Here is a 12,279-nt window from a genome sequence, read left to right on the forward strand (position 1 = left end):
ATACACAAGCAGGCGGAGTATCACTTGCCCCCACTCTCCCCCTCCCCCAGAAGCGATCCTGCTTGTTATTTGCACCTTCAGGTGTCACTCAGGGGCCACTCTCGGGCACGCCCTCTCTGCTCGTTTCTGTAGCAACTTCTCTCTGTCACTACAGAGCCGTCTAGTGCCTGGGAGTGTGAGGGGGGCGGCTGGCCTCTGCTTTTGGTGCTGCCGTTGCATGTCCGGGTAGTACACTTGCCTTTTAACTTGACATGAACATGAGATAAAACTGCTGTTTGTCTCACGTCGCAAAAAACACAGTTGATGAACAGAATGCAGAACAATGTCTTACATTCATCCCAGTACAAAGATCTGGGCCTAAATCCATTGTTTTTTTGCACTCCACACCACCCTAGTTCAGACAATGGCTATATGCAAATCAGCCTTGACCCTGTGCCTCATGGGAACAGTCCAGCCCGAACTACCAAGCCATGTCTTTCCTAGACCCGAATCAAGCTTCCAAGGACCGGCTCCTGGCTATCAGCCTTCTTCAGCCTGGATAGCTTGACTCCAGTGATGTGGAGAGCCTGGGACTCACGTCTGAGCATACCCTGCCCACTCGGGGTGAAAATTGCAAAAAACACAGTGGATGGACAGAATGCAGAACAATGTCTTAAATTCAGCCCAGTACAAAGATCTGGGCCTACATCCGTCGTTTTTTTGCACTCCACACCACCCTAGGTCAGACAATGGCTATATGCAAATCAGCCTTGACCCTGTGCCTCATGGGAACCGTCCAGCCCGAACTACCAAGCCATGTCTTTCCTAGACCGGAATCAAGCATCCAAGGACCGGTTTCTGGCTATCAGCCTTCTTCAGCCTGGATAGCTTGACTCCAGTGATGTGGAGAGCCTGGGACTCACGTGTGAGCATACCCTGCCCACTCTGGGTGAAAATTGCAAAAAACACAATTGATGGACAGAATGCAGAACAATGTCTTACATTCACCCCAGTACAAAGATCTGGGCCTAAATCCATCGTTTTTTTGCACTCCACACCACCCTAGGTCAGACAATGGCTATATGCAAATCAGCCTTGACCCTGTGCCTCGTGGGAACAGTCCAGCCCGAACTACCAAGCCATGTCTTTCCTAGACCGTAATCAAGCATCCAAGGACCGGTTTCTGGCTATCAGCCTTCTTCAGCCTGGACAGCTTGACTCCAGTGATGTGGAGAGCCTGGGACTCACGTCTGAGCATACCCAGCCCACTGAGGGTGAAAATTGCAAAAAACACAGTTGATGGACAGAATGCAGAACAATGTCTTACATTCACCCCAGTACAAAGATCTGGGCCTAAATCCATCGTGTTTTTGCACTCCACACCACCCTAGGTCAGACAATGGCTATATATGCAAATCAGCCTTGACCCTGTGCGTCATGGGAACAGTCCAGCCCGAACTACCAAGCCATGTCTTTCCTAGACCGGAATCAAGCATCCAAGGATCAGTTTCTGGCGATCAGCCTTGTTCAGCCTGGATAACTTGACTCCAGTGATGTGGAGAGCCTGGGACTCACGTCTGAGCATACCCAGCCCACTCGGGGTGAAAATTGCAAAAAAACACAGTTGATGGACAGAATGCAGAACAATGTCTTACATTCACCCCAGTACAAAGATCTGGGCCTAAATCCATCGTTTTTTTGCACTCCACACCACCCTAGGTCAGACAATGGCTATATGCAAATCAGCCTTGACCCTGTGCCTCGTGGGAACAGTCCAGCCCGAACTACCAAGCCATGTCTTTCCTAGACCGTAATCAAGCATCCAAGGACCGGTTTCTGGCTATCAGCCTTCTTCAGCCTGGACAGCTTGACTCCAGTGATGTGGAGAGCCTGGGACTCACGTCTGAGCATACCCAGCCCACTGAGGGTGAAAATTGCAAAAAACACAGTTGATGGACAGAATGCAGAACAATGTCTTACATTCACCCCAGTACAAAGATCTGGGCCTAAATCCATCGCTTTTTTGCACTCCACACCACCCTAGGTCAGACAATGGCTATATATGCAAATCAGCCTTGACCCTGTGCCTCATGGGAACAGTCCAGCCCGAACTACCAAGCCATGTCTTTCCTAGACCGGAATCAAGCATCCAAGGATCGGTTTCTGGCTATCAGCCTTCTTCAGCCTGGATAGCTTGACTCCAGTGATGTGGAGAGCCTGGGACTCACGTCTGAGCATACCCAGCCCACTCGGGGTGAAAATTGCAAAAAACACAGTTGATGGACAGAATGCAGAACAATGTCTTACATTCAGCCCAGTACAAAGATCTGGGTCTAAATCCATCGTTTTTTTGCACTCCACACCACCCTAGGTCAGACAATGGCGATATGCAAATCAGCCTTGACCCTGTGCCTCATGGGAACAGTCCAGCCCGAACTACCAAGCCATGTCTTTCTGATTTGCATATGGCCATGTCTGAACTGGGGTGGTGTGGAGTGCAAAAAAATGATGGATTTAGGCCCAGATCTCTGTACTGGGGTGAATGTATGACATTGTTCTGCATTCTGTCCATCAACTGTGATTTTTGCGTTTGTCTCACATCAGCCTTGCTTGCCGAATAAGAACCTAACTGCAGCCTCGTGATAAATGGGCCTCCTGCCAACTTGTTTGTGATCATTTTTGCCTCCTGTGAACACTGTGCTGACATCATCAAGGGTGTGTGCATGTTTACCTTACCGAAGGGTTCTGACTTCTGTTTCCTCCTGTACTTTGCTTCCCCCTCTACCCCCTGAATGCGGCTCGCCTGCATAACTTCCTTCACCTTGTCTTTGTGAGCACACTGGTGCGGGCAGCTCGCCCGTGCCGCCTTGTGCATGCTGTTCGTTTGGGGGGCCTCCTGCATGTTAACTCCGTCTGATGCCTCCTCCATGCCACCTTTGTGAGGTGACCTTGGCATGAAATTTCTCTGCACTTTCTCCTTCACGCTGTCTCCTTCAGCTGCCTCCTGCATACTGCTAGCCTGGGGTGCCGCCAGCAGGCGGAAGTCTCCATGGATGACAAAAGTCTATGGGGCAGATTTACAATAACTGGCGCATTCCCAGGGATGCGTCAGTTATTGTGCGCTGCAGCTCCGCCACCCATGGTGCACCGCATTTACAATGCGGCGCACCATGGGGCAAAAATGGCACAGATGCGTGACGCATCTGTGCCGTAAAGTGGTGCATTGCTGGAGTTGCGTCGCAAGCGCGACGCAGCTCCAGCAAGGCTCGGGAGTGCCCTATCTGTCCAATGCTGCGTCAAGCCTTACGCCTGCTTCAAGCAGGCGCAGGGTTTTGACGCATCATTGGCCTAAAAGTGACTGAGTGAAATCTTGTAGATTTCACTCAGCCACTTTTGCGAGGCGCACCTGCCCTAGAACGCCCATCCTGCGCCAGACCGCCCACATGTGGCACAGGGCTTTACAACGTGATGCATCTGCCTAGATCCGTCATGTTGTAAATGGGTCACAGGGATGCGCCACGTTTACGCCACCGTTGCGTGATGCAAACGTGGCGCAAGTCTAACATAAATCTGCCCCTCAGAGAGCCCCCCCCCCGTTCTCAAACGGAACTTGTCCTTTCTCTATCTCTGTGGTGGGACAGCTTCCCCGGCACTCACTTTAATAGCAGGCGAAAGATGCTCCCATACAAGCTGGCCATTTAGAAATGGTATTAACCTTCTTTCACGTTCTGGATGCTTTTTTGATTCAGACCGGGATGAGTATTTTTAGTGAATAAGATAAGATGACAGCCCATCCACTACTTTCATGGGCTGTACGTCACTAAAGCCCAATATCTGTTGTCAGTTATTGGTCATTTTACAAGCCACATTAGTTTGCAGTTTTAGTACTTCCGGGTCGACTCATCAATTACAAGAATTACATAGCTTAGCATATTCTAGGGGTTGCCTGGAAGTAGGTAGGGCTTGTATTTTGTAGGAGAGGCTGTATGATTGGAACACTGGAGCCCCATCCGCTAATCCAATCCGTTGTATAGAATTCTCCTGACGCGCTCCTTGGCTTTTAAGACCTCGCGCGCCTCTGAGGTTTATGAACGGAGTCCGAGTTGTCATTGAGTCAGGTGAGTGTGAACCATAAACTCTGCTCTGCCGGGGATAGGCAGAGTTTCTGCTGAACTCGTGCTTCAAGTGGAGTGCGAAGTGGCAAAACGCGCGCTCCGCTGGCAGAGTGGAGTTTACCGCGCACCCCTACTTCTTACTAATTACAAAATGCAATTCACAATATACAGGTGCAAAGTTTGACCTCCACTACTCCTACACTTTTTATTATGAGATCACGACACAAGTATGTTTACTTCTGCAAAGGAAATGTGGTAGTGACTAAGGAGAGTCGTGGAAATATGCGATAATCGATTTCTAAATGTGAAGGGCTTAGAGAGGGATAAGGAGTGTGTTAGAAATTGGGTACTAGTTGACTGGGGTGTTGAGCCCTGGACATGTAGCACAAACAATCCTAGTCAGGGTAAAGAACAAGCAAACCACAAATTAACCTGTGCTCAACCCCCGTGTAGAGTGGTAAAGTCGTAACTTTGAGGCAACAGCGAAACAGTGAAAACACCACACAAAAAGGATCCCACACCAAGTTAGAAGAAAATTTAGCTTTATTTAATCACTGAAAAAGGTCCGACATGACAAAAATCAAATCAGCATAAATGGAGGATTCAATTTTTAAAGAATAAACTGCAACATACCACTTAAAAGCATAAAGCACAAACCATGGCTATCTGGACATGCTGGACTTGGTCAAAGTCAAAAGTTCAGGCCAATCACGATAAATCGCTGGTCGGATACAGCCCCAGATTAGCCCAGCTGAGGTTCATCTTCTCAAATTTTGTGCCAAGAGTCCTGATTGCATTGAAGAGGGTTGAAGGGAGCAAGGAGAACGTCATGGGCAGTGTTCGATGTGGTGCAAGAAGCATGTCGGGCCTCGCGGACAGGTGGGCTGGAGCCTCCCATTGACGTCCTCTACGAGTGATCAATGCTTATTATGAAAAGAGGCAGACTGATGGTGACTTGCACTGATTCTCAGCGTGAGTGTTGCAGTTCCAGTGTGAATGGGACTGTTTGCAATTGCAGAGTCCAAAAGCTTGATTATTAGAGCTCAAGATACGTACCAAGGGTCTAGGACATGAGGGGCACCACTTAGAGTTCAGGGAGTCCCTGAAGAAGGGTTCAGGAGCTGTTGGGGAGCCTTTTTCTAACCCTGAAGCTTAGATCAAGAGGCCAGAAGACTGGTCATTTGAGTAACTCTGGGGTACTGGGTTCAAGAATGGTTGTAGATCCAGTTCTTCCTCCCCAGGCAAGCGGGCAGAAGGCAGCAGGTCAGCATAGCAGGGCAGTAGCTCCTTCAGAGTAGGAGTCCAGCAGAGTGACAGTCCAGGAGAATTTTGAAGTGGTGGTGCCTGAGGTCCTTTTTTATAGACTGATGCCCTGGTGATGGAAGGTGGGAGAAATTTCTAGATAATGGCTTTGAAGTACAAAGAATTTCCTGCCTCTCATGCCCAGTCTCAAAGTTTGCTGAAACGTCAATGCAGATTTGTTAGGCCCTTTGTGTGAAGGAAGGGCACAGGCTATCCAGGTGTAATTGGGGCTGTTCTCAGCTCCACCCTGTCCATCACCACCACTCAAGCACACCTAATCCAACTTTTGTGTAACTGTCTGGGAGGAATTCACAAAGTGTAACTGTCAGTTACACCCAGTCATGTGACCCAGGTTAGGCTATAGGCACTAAATGGCATAAAAACGCCAGCTTTCTAAAAGTGACATTTATAAAGCTGTATTAACAAAGCAAACTTCATCACTGAATAAGTCTTTGCCACTAATTTCAAAGACACCAAACATGAACTGGGTATCTCTTTCCTTTTGGAAATTACTCTTAGAAAATGTATTAAGGCAACTCCGATGTTATCCTATGGTAGAGCTAGGCCATGCAGTTGTGAAAAACCATTTTAAGAGTTTTTCAGTACCAGGCCATGTAAAACTTAAAAGTACATATCCTACTTTCTAATACACTGCACCCTGCCTCTAGGGATGTCCAGGGCCTACCTTAGGGGATGACCTATATGTATTAAAAAGGAAGGTTTGGGCCTGGCAAAAGGTTTATTTGACACGGTCGAAGTGGCATTTTAAAACCGCACACACAGGCTCTGCAATGGCAGGCCTGAGACATGTTTAAAGAGCTGGTTGTGTGGGTGGCACAATCAATGCTGCAACCCCACTCGTACCATTAACGTTACAGGCCCTGGGTATTTCTGTTCGAGTGCAGCATCCCTCCACTAATATACATACAGTAAGACCCCCGGGCCATTGAATTCATGACCCAGGAGAGTTTACCATATTTTTTCAAAGCACTCTGAACTGGAGCTGTATGTTCTGCATCTGGGGTGCAGGGTCCCTTTGTGGTTGGCTCTATGGCTGCACTTTGTGGCCTGAAAACTGCTAAACACCAACACAGATATGTTAAAAAAATCTTGTTAAATAATATTTTCTTGACAATATTTTGTGAAAATCCCTATTATTAAACTGAATATGTGAATTAAGGAAATAAACATTCCATTTAAATTATTCGTAATAATCCTGCAAAAAGAATTCCTGTGTGTAATCAGCTTGCAAGAGCCCCGTGCATGTCTCGCTCCTCAAATTGAAAATAATTAAAAATGTTTTTATCCTCATGCCTTGGCTCACCCTAGGGGTCTTTATAATTAAAAAAACAACTGTGATTCCATTGTGAGTGCAGCAGGATTGCAGCTAAAAAACATTTAAAAGAAATTGGACATCGGGCATGTCCCAATAGGAACCCGCTCATAAGGGCTAGGGCGTCAGAGTATCACTAACTTGCCCCCTTATGCTATTTTTGTAAAGCTTTTTTAGGAAAGTGGACTAGGACTAAGGGGCATATCTACAAATGAAATGACGGAGCGCGGCGTTCGCCTTCTTGGCTTAACCTTGCGCTCCGCCACTTCTGAAACGCAGTGCTGCACCGAATTTACAGGAATACGGTGCAGCCCTGCATTCCTCCCCGCACTGGTGCTAAATTTCTCAGCCTAGCGCCAACGCAGGCTCCCTTGCACCATAGTGCCTGGCTGCCTTCGTTGACGGGAAGGATTGTTTATGTGCAGGACACATAGAAACAGGAAAAATAAAGCATTTCTCTTTGTTTTGCCAGGGTGAGACCATGTTTTCCCTGGTCTTAATGTTGCCACTGCCCCATATTGACACCACCCTTGTAAATATGGGGCAGCAACAAAATCAATGGGTGTTGCGGTGGAACGCCAACCACTACACCCATTGCCCGCCCCTTTCACGCTAAGATTAGCATGACATGGTGCTTTATTTACTAAGCAGCGATAAGCCAATGGCTTAATGCTGCCTTATAAATAAGGTGAAGCCCATATCGCTACAGGACCATCACTAAAAGTGATGTTCCTTTGGTGATAGGGGCTTGTAAATATGCCCCTCAGTCCCGGAGTCCTGTAATGTCGGCTGCATCATTTGCTTTCATATTGCGGCAGCCAACAAGCGACCTTGCCCCGTGGGACCCTCACTCCTGTAAGACAGTGGTGGCTGAATGGAAAAAAAATCCCTAGGCCAATAAGATCGATCTAATTTTAGAAGTTGTGTTTTCAACTGTCCAGATATACAAATACATTAGTACCTTAATATACATATATATGGGGCAGATTTACAAGCCCCGTGTGCCACTTTTGTGCTGCCGTGCATCACTTCTGTGAAGCAGCGGCGGCGTAAAGCTATCGCCATGCAGCGGGTGATTTACAACCTGACGCATCTAGGGAGATGAGTCGCGTTGTAATGCCCTGCGCCACATGAAACCTGCATCAGGTTTCATGTGGGCATACCAGCGCAGGGGGAGCGTTCCGGCACAGGGGGAGCGTTCAGGCGCAGGAAGGCCTCGGAAAATTGCCTGAGTGAAATCTACAAGATTTCACTCAGTCACTTTTCCGACCCGCTGCGTCAAAACCTTGCGCCTGCTTGAAGCAGGCATAAGGAGTGACGCACCATGAATTATAAATCATTTTATTATGATTTGAATCATCAGAAGGGTGGATTGATGGAGCAGATTTCATCTGCAGTCCGGCATTGTTTTATTTTTTGTGCTTCAGACAGACTGCATTTAAATTGCCACGCACCTTTTGGTGCAAGTTAAAAAAACATGGCACATGAAAAATATGAAAGTGAGGCCCATTCAATCTGAAATGCTTTTGCTGAATTAACATGTGTTGTTTTTCAGTGTAGAGAAAAGTGGCCTTTTTAGCTTTGAAGATTAATAGAATGTGTTTCTCTCTTCCCAGCTCATTCCTTGTAATCTAAATTCTGTCTTAAGAGACTTTGACTTGTTGCATATTTTGATAAACATTTTCAAATTAAAAACACCTCTTTTTATAATGTGTGTGAATTAACAAATGCAGCACTACACATGGGACTAAATGTTTTTTGCATGAAAAGCTATCTAAAACACTAAAGTATGTTGCTGTGTGTGCTGTATTAACTGTGTGTGTGCTTTTAAATTTTACACTAAAGCATAAAAATGCTATGTTGCACATTGCACATTTATTTTGCATGTTGTCATAAATAATAGAAAAGTGTCTTGAAACTAATAGCTTGGCTAGGTAAACATTTATAAGGGGTATTAGTATGGAGTTGGGAAACATAATGGGCTGATTTACATGAAATTAATATTCTATTTGTGTTTGTTTTATTTTTGGGCCTACCAATAAATGGCTGCCTGTGAAACCAGCAAGGCTATGGCTTGCTTTGAAAGAGAAGAGAGCATGCGCAGACTGTGGCAGCTTGACTCAAACTGTGGAAGGAGTCAAGGACATCTTGAACTGTACATTCTTGTGACTGTGCCAATGTACCAGTTTGATAAAGTATCCGTCCTGCTGCGCTGTGACAGGAAGGAAGGAAAACTGTAGAAACATTTTCCCTAGCAATTGTTGCAAACTTATAAAATGTAGTTATTCATGTATGCTTCTTTTGTTAAAACTGGTATAGTCAGGTTTTTAGAATGAGTCAGGGTGGTGAGAACTCATGCTATTGTGGCTGACCAATCACGTACAGGTTTTCCTGAAGATGCAACATTTTTGTGCGGACTGCCATGAATTCGAGTATAAATAATGACCTCTCTGGAGGGGCTTTGGCTTCTAGGCTCATATGGCTTTTTGCTCATAGGGCTTTCTTAGCTCAGCTGGCTTCTTGCTCATTTTGGCTTAGGCTTTGCTTCATTCTAAGGGTTAGGTACGAGATCGTCACGGGATTCAGCCTTGGGCGTCCGAGGAGAGTCCGGTGGGGGGTTCCCTGGTCATATTTTGGCATTGCAGGCCACATTCCTTTGAGGACTCGTGAAGGAGGGGCTGTTTTCCTCTTTAGACACAGACAGATGCAGAAGAGCAGCAACAGATAGAATGGCTTTTTAGATTCAGATGCTAAACTTTAAGTTTATGCTTTGACTAATTAATTAGGTCTGTAAAGATTTATTTCTCTTAATGGGAGATTTTTGCAAACTATTTGATTTTTGAATAGCCTTGCAAGACTAATTTTTCTTAGAAACTCTTTAAGAGTTTTGAATGACATTTTGCGCCACATTTTCTTTCCTATATGTAATGCTTTTATGCAGACTGTAATATGTTCTGTATTAATGCTATTTTTCCTGTTTTCCAAATTATGTAACCTGATTGATATTTTACTAATGAATAAAGGGTCAGAGAAAAACTTAATTTTTGACTAGAAAATAAAACCCTTTAAATACTCAACAACTCTCTTTATTTGCTTGAATAATAATTGCATTTTGACTGTTCATGATTATTTAAATCTCCTGAAGGTAATACATGGTGTGAAGGGCCCAACACCTTTTGAGCGGTAAATTAGAGGTAGCATGAAGGTTTTGCATTGAGAAACTACCAGAAGAAATTACCGCTCCATCAGAGTGACGCACAATGTTGTGGATAGGCCAGTTTGGAACAGTGCTGGAGCTGCAATCAATTATAAAAACACATACTCACTAACCCACCCATACACACAATCATCCACCCATACAGTCTTGCACACATGCTGTCTTCAAAATACATACAAATAGTGAGTCACTCATTCATGCATCTGTGCTCTAAGTAATATCCCCCCCCAAACCATACAGACACTGATACTGATACTCAAAAAAACAACTAATAACCCATATACACACTCATGTAGCTACTCACCAACCCATGCAGCCACTTATACACAAAGTGAGACACAGATACAGATATTTAAATATTTAAACATTACTCGCTAATATATGTATTCACTAAGATACATTTAATAAGTCAGTTAACCAATCAATTTTACACAAAAAAAACATCCATTTAGACATTTATTTACCCATTTATTCTTCCATCAACCTTTAGATATACATATATAAAAAATATTTATTTTTCAGAAAGATACACATTCACTGGATGATGTCATCAGTGATGTCATTTGAGATGTCATGAGTGATGTCACTGACCATGTCATGAGTGATGTAATATGTGATATCAACAGCAGTGCATTGCACGCGCAAGTTATAGTGAGTCCAACTAACTATAACGTGGGAATTTCAATGGTTTTATGCGAGTAAAATTTCCACCTAACTATAACTCGTGTGAAACCTATGGTTTTTTCAGTGAATTTAATAGGTTTTTTAAATGCTAATTCCTAACTATAACTGGTGTGAAACCTATGGTTTCTTCAGCACTAATCATAATTTCTATGGCAAAATGAACCCCCTCATTTTGTTCCTTTGCAAATTAAATGTTTTAAGTGTTAACACTTTATTCCAATCAAGATGACTTCATGTGTGCCATACTTTTGTCATAAGTAAGACTGTTAGCGCTCTAGTTGTTCTTTAGAACACTCTGGGACATTCTGTCATTGGGCTATAGTTGGGCTACATCTGGCTGAAATATGGGCTACATTTGTTTTTTTTGTTTCTGGTGGCCATCTTTGGGCTACATTGGGCTACATTGGGCTACATTGGGCTACATTTGGGCTCTAACATATATATAGCCCAATGTAGCCCAATATATATTTTTTCAAAGTTAATTGTCGTAAAAACCACTGGAGCATATATCTTGAGACATAGCAAAGGCACATTGGGGTACCAGTCCATACAATTTCGCCAAGTTTGGTGGAAATCCATTCAGCCGTTCGGGCTAAAAGTGAGGTTGACCGCCCTATGGAAATCAATCAATCAATCAGTGACACTTATAAAGCGCGCTACATACCCGTAGGGTCTCAAGGCGCTGGGGAGGGGGGGTGCCGCTACTGCTCGAACAGCCAGGTCTTCAGCTTCTTCCTGAAGGAGAGGTGGTCTTGGGTCAGGCGCAGGTCGGACGGGAGGGAGTTCCAGGTCTTGGCGGCCAGGTAGGAGAAGGACCTTCCTCCTGTAGTCGCTCTTCGGATGCGGGGGACGGCGGCGAGGGCGTGGTTGGCAGATCGGAGGTGGCGTTTGGGAGCGTAGAAGTTGACTCGGCTGTTGAGGTAGCTCGGGCCTTGGTCGTGTAGGGCTTTGTGTGCGTGGGTGAGGAGGCGGAAGGTGATTCTCTTGTTGATGGGAAGCCAGTGAAGGTCTCTCAGATGTCCGGAATTAACATGGGGAAAACACATTTTGGGACCCCCTTTTATCTCGGCCCCCACTTGACGAATCCCCCCCAAACTTTGAAGGAAGGACCGGAGCTCCGCGAGGCAAATTTGAGGAAATTTTCAGCCAGATTCGTCAACCGGCGCCAAAGGTATTCCAAATAGAATTTTGAGATTTTGCATTGAAAAAAATCCTAACTATAACTTCCTACTGGCGATATAATATATATATATATATATATATTACCTACTGGCGGTTGCCAGTAGGTAGTTATAGTTAGCACCAAATTTCCATTGGAAATCTGCAACATTCTATTCCCAATAACTTTGGCGCCGGTTGAAAATCTTTGCAACATTTTCAAAACTTTTGGGCAGCTCCGGTCCGCTCCTATCTCGGGGTGATTCGTAAAGCAGGGGCCGAGAAAAAAGGGGGGTCCCAAAACATGTTTTCCCCATGCAATTTTCCATAGGAACCTTTAATCGCAGCTACAGCCCGAACTGCTGAACGGAATTATACCAAATTTGGCAAAAAGGTAGCCCTTGCCTCAGAGTCGTGCCTTTTTGTTAAATGCTGTAAATCTGTTCAGTTGTTGCTGAGAAATTCAAAAGTAAAAACATATATAAATCTAG

At 45.0% G+C, this 12,279-nt stretch overlaps 1 protein-coding gene across 1 annotated transcript in view; it reads right to left on the reverse strand.

Annotated features, from left to right (window-relative positions):
- Positions 1 to 12,279, reverse strand: part of LOC147700477 (putative cation-transporting ATPase 13A4) — a 567,847-nt gene that overhangs the window by 321,985 nt on the left and 233,583 nt on the right. The window lies entirely within an intron of this gene.

The sequence above is a fragment of the Lissotriton vulgaris genome, chromosome 7, assembly GCF_964263255.1.
Source record: "Lissotriton vulgaris chromosome 7, aLisVul1.2, whole genome shotgun sequence".
In the NCBI taxonomy this organism is placed as follows: Eukaryota; Metazoa; Chordata; class Amphibia; order Caudata; family Salamandridae; genus Lissotriton; species Lissotriton vulgaris.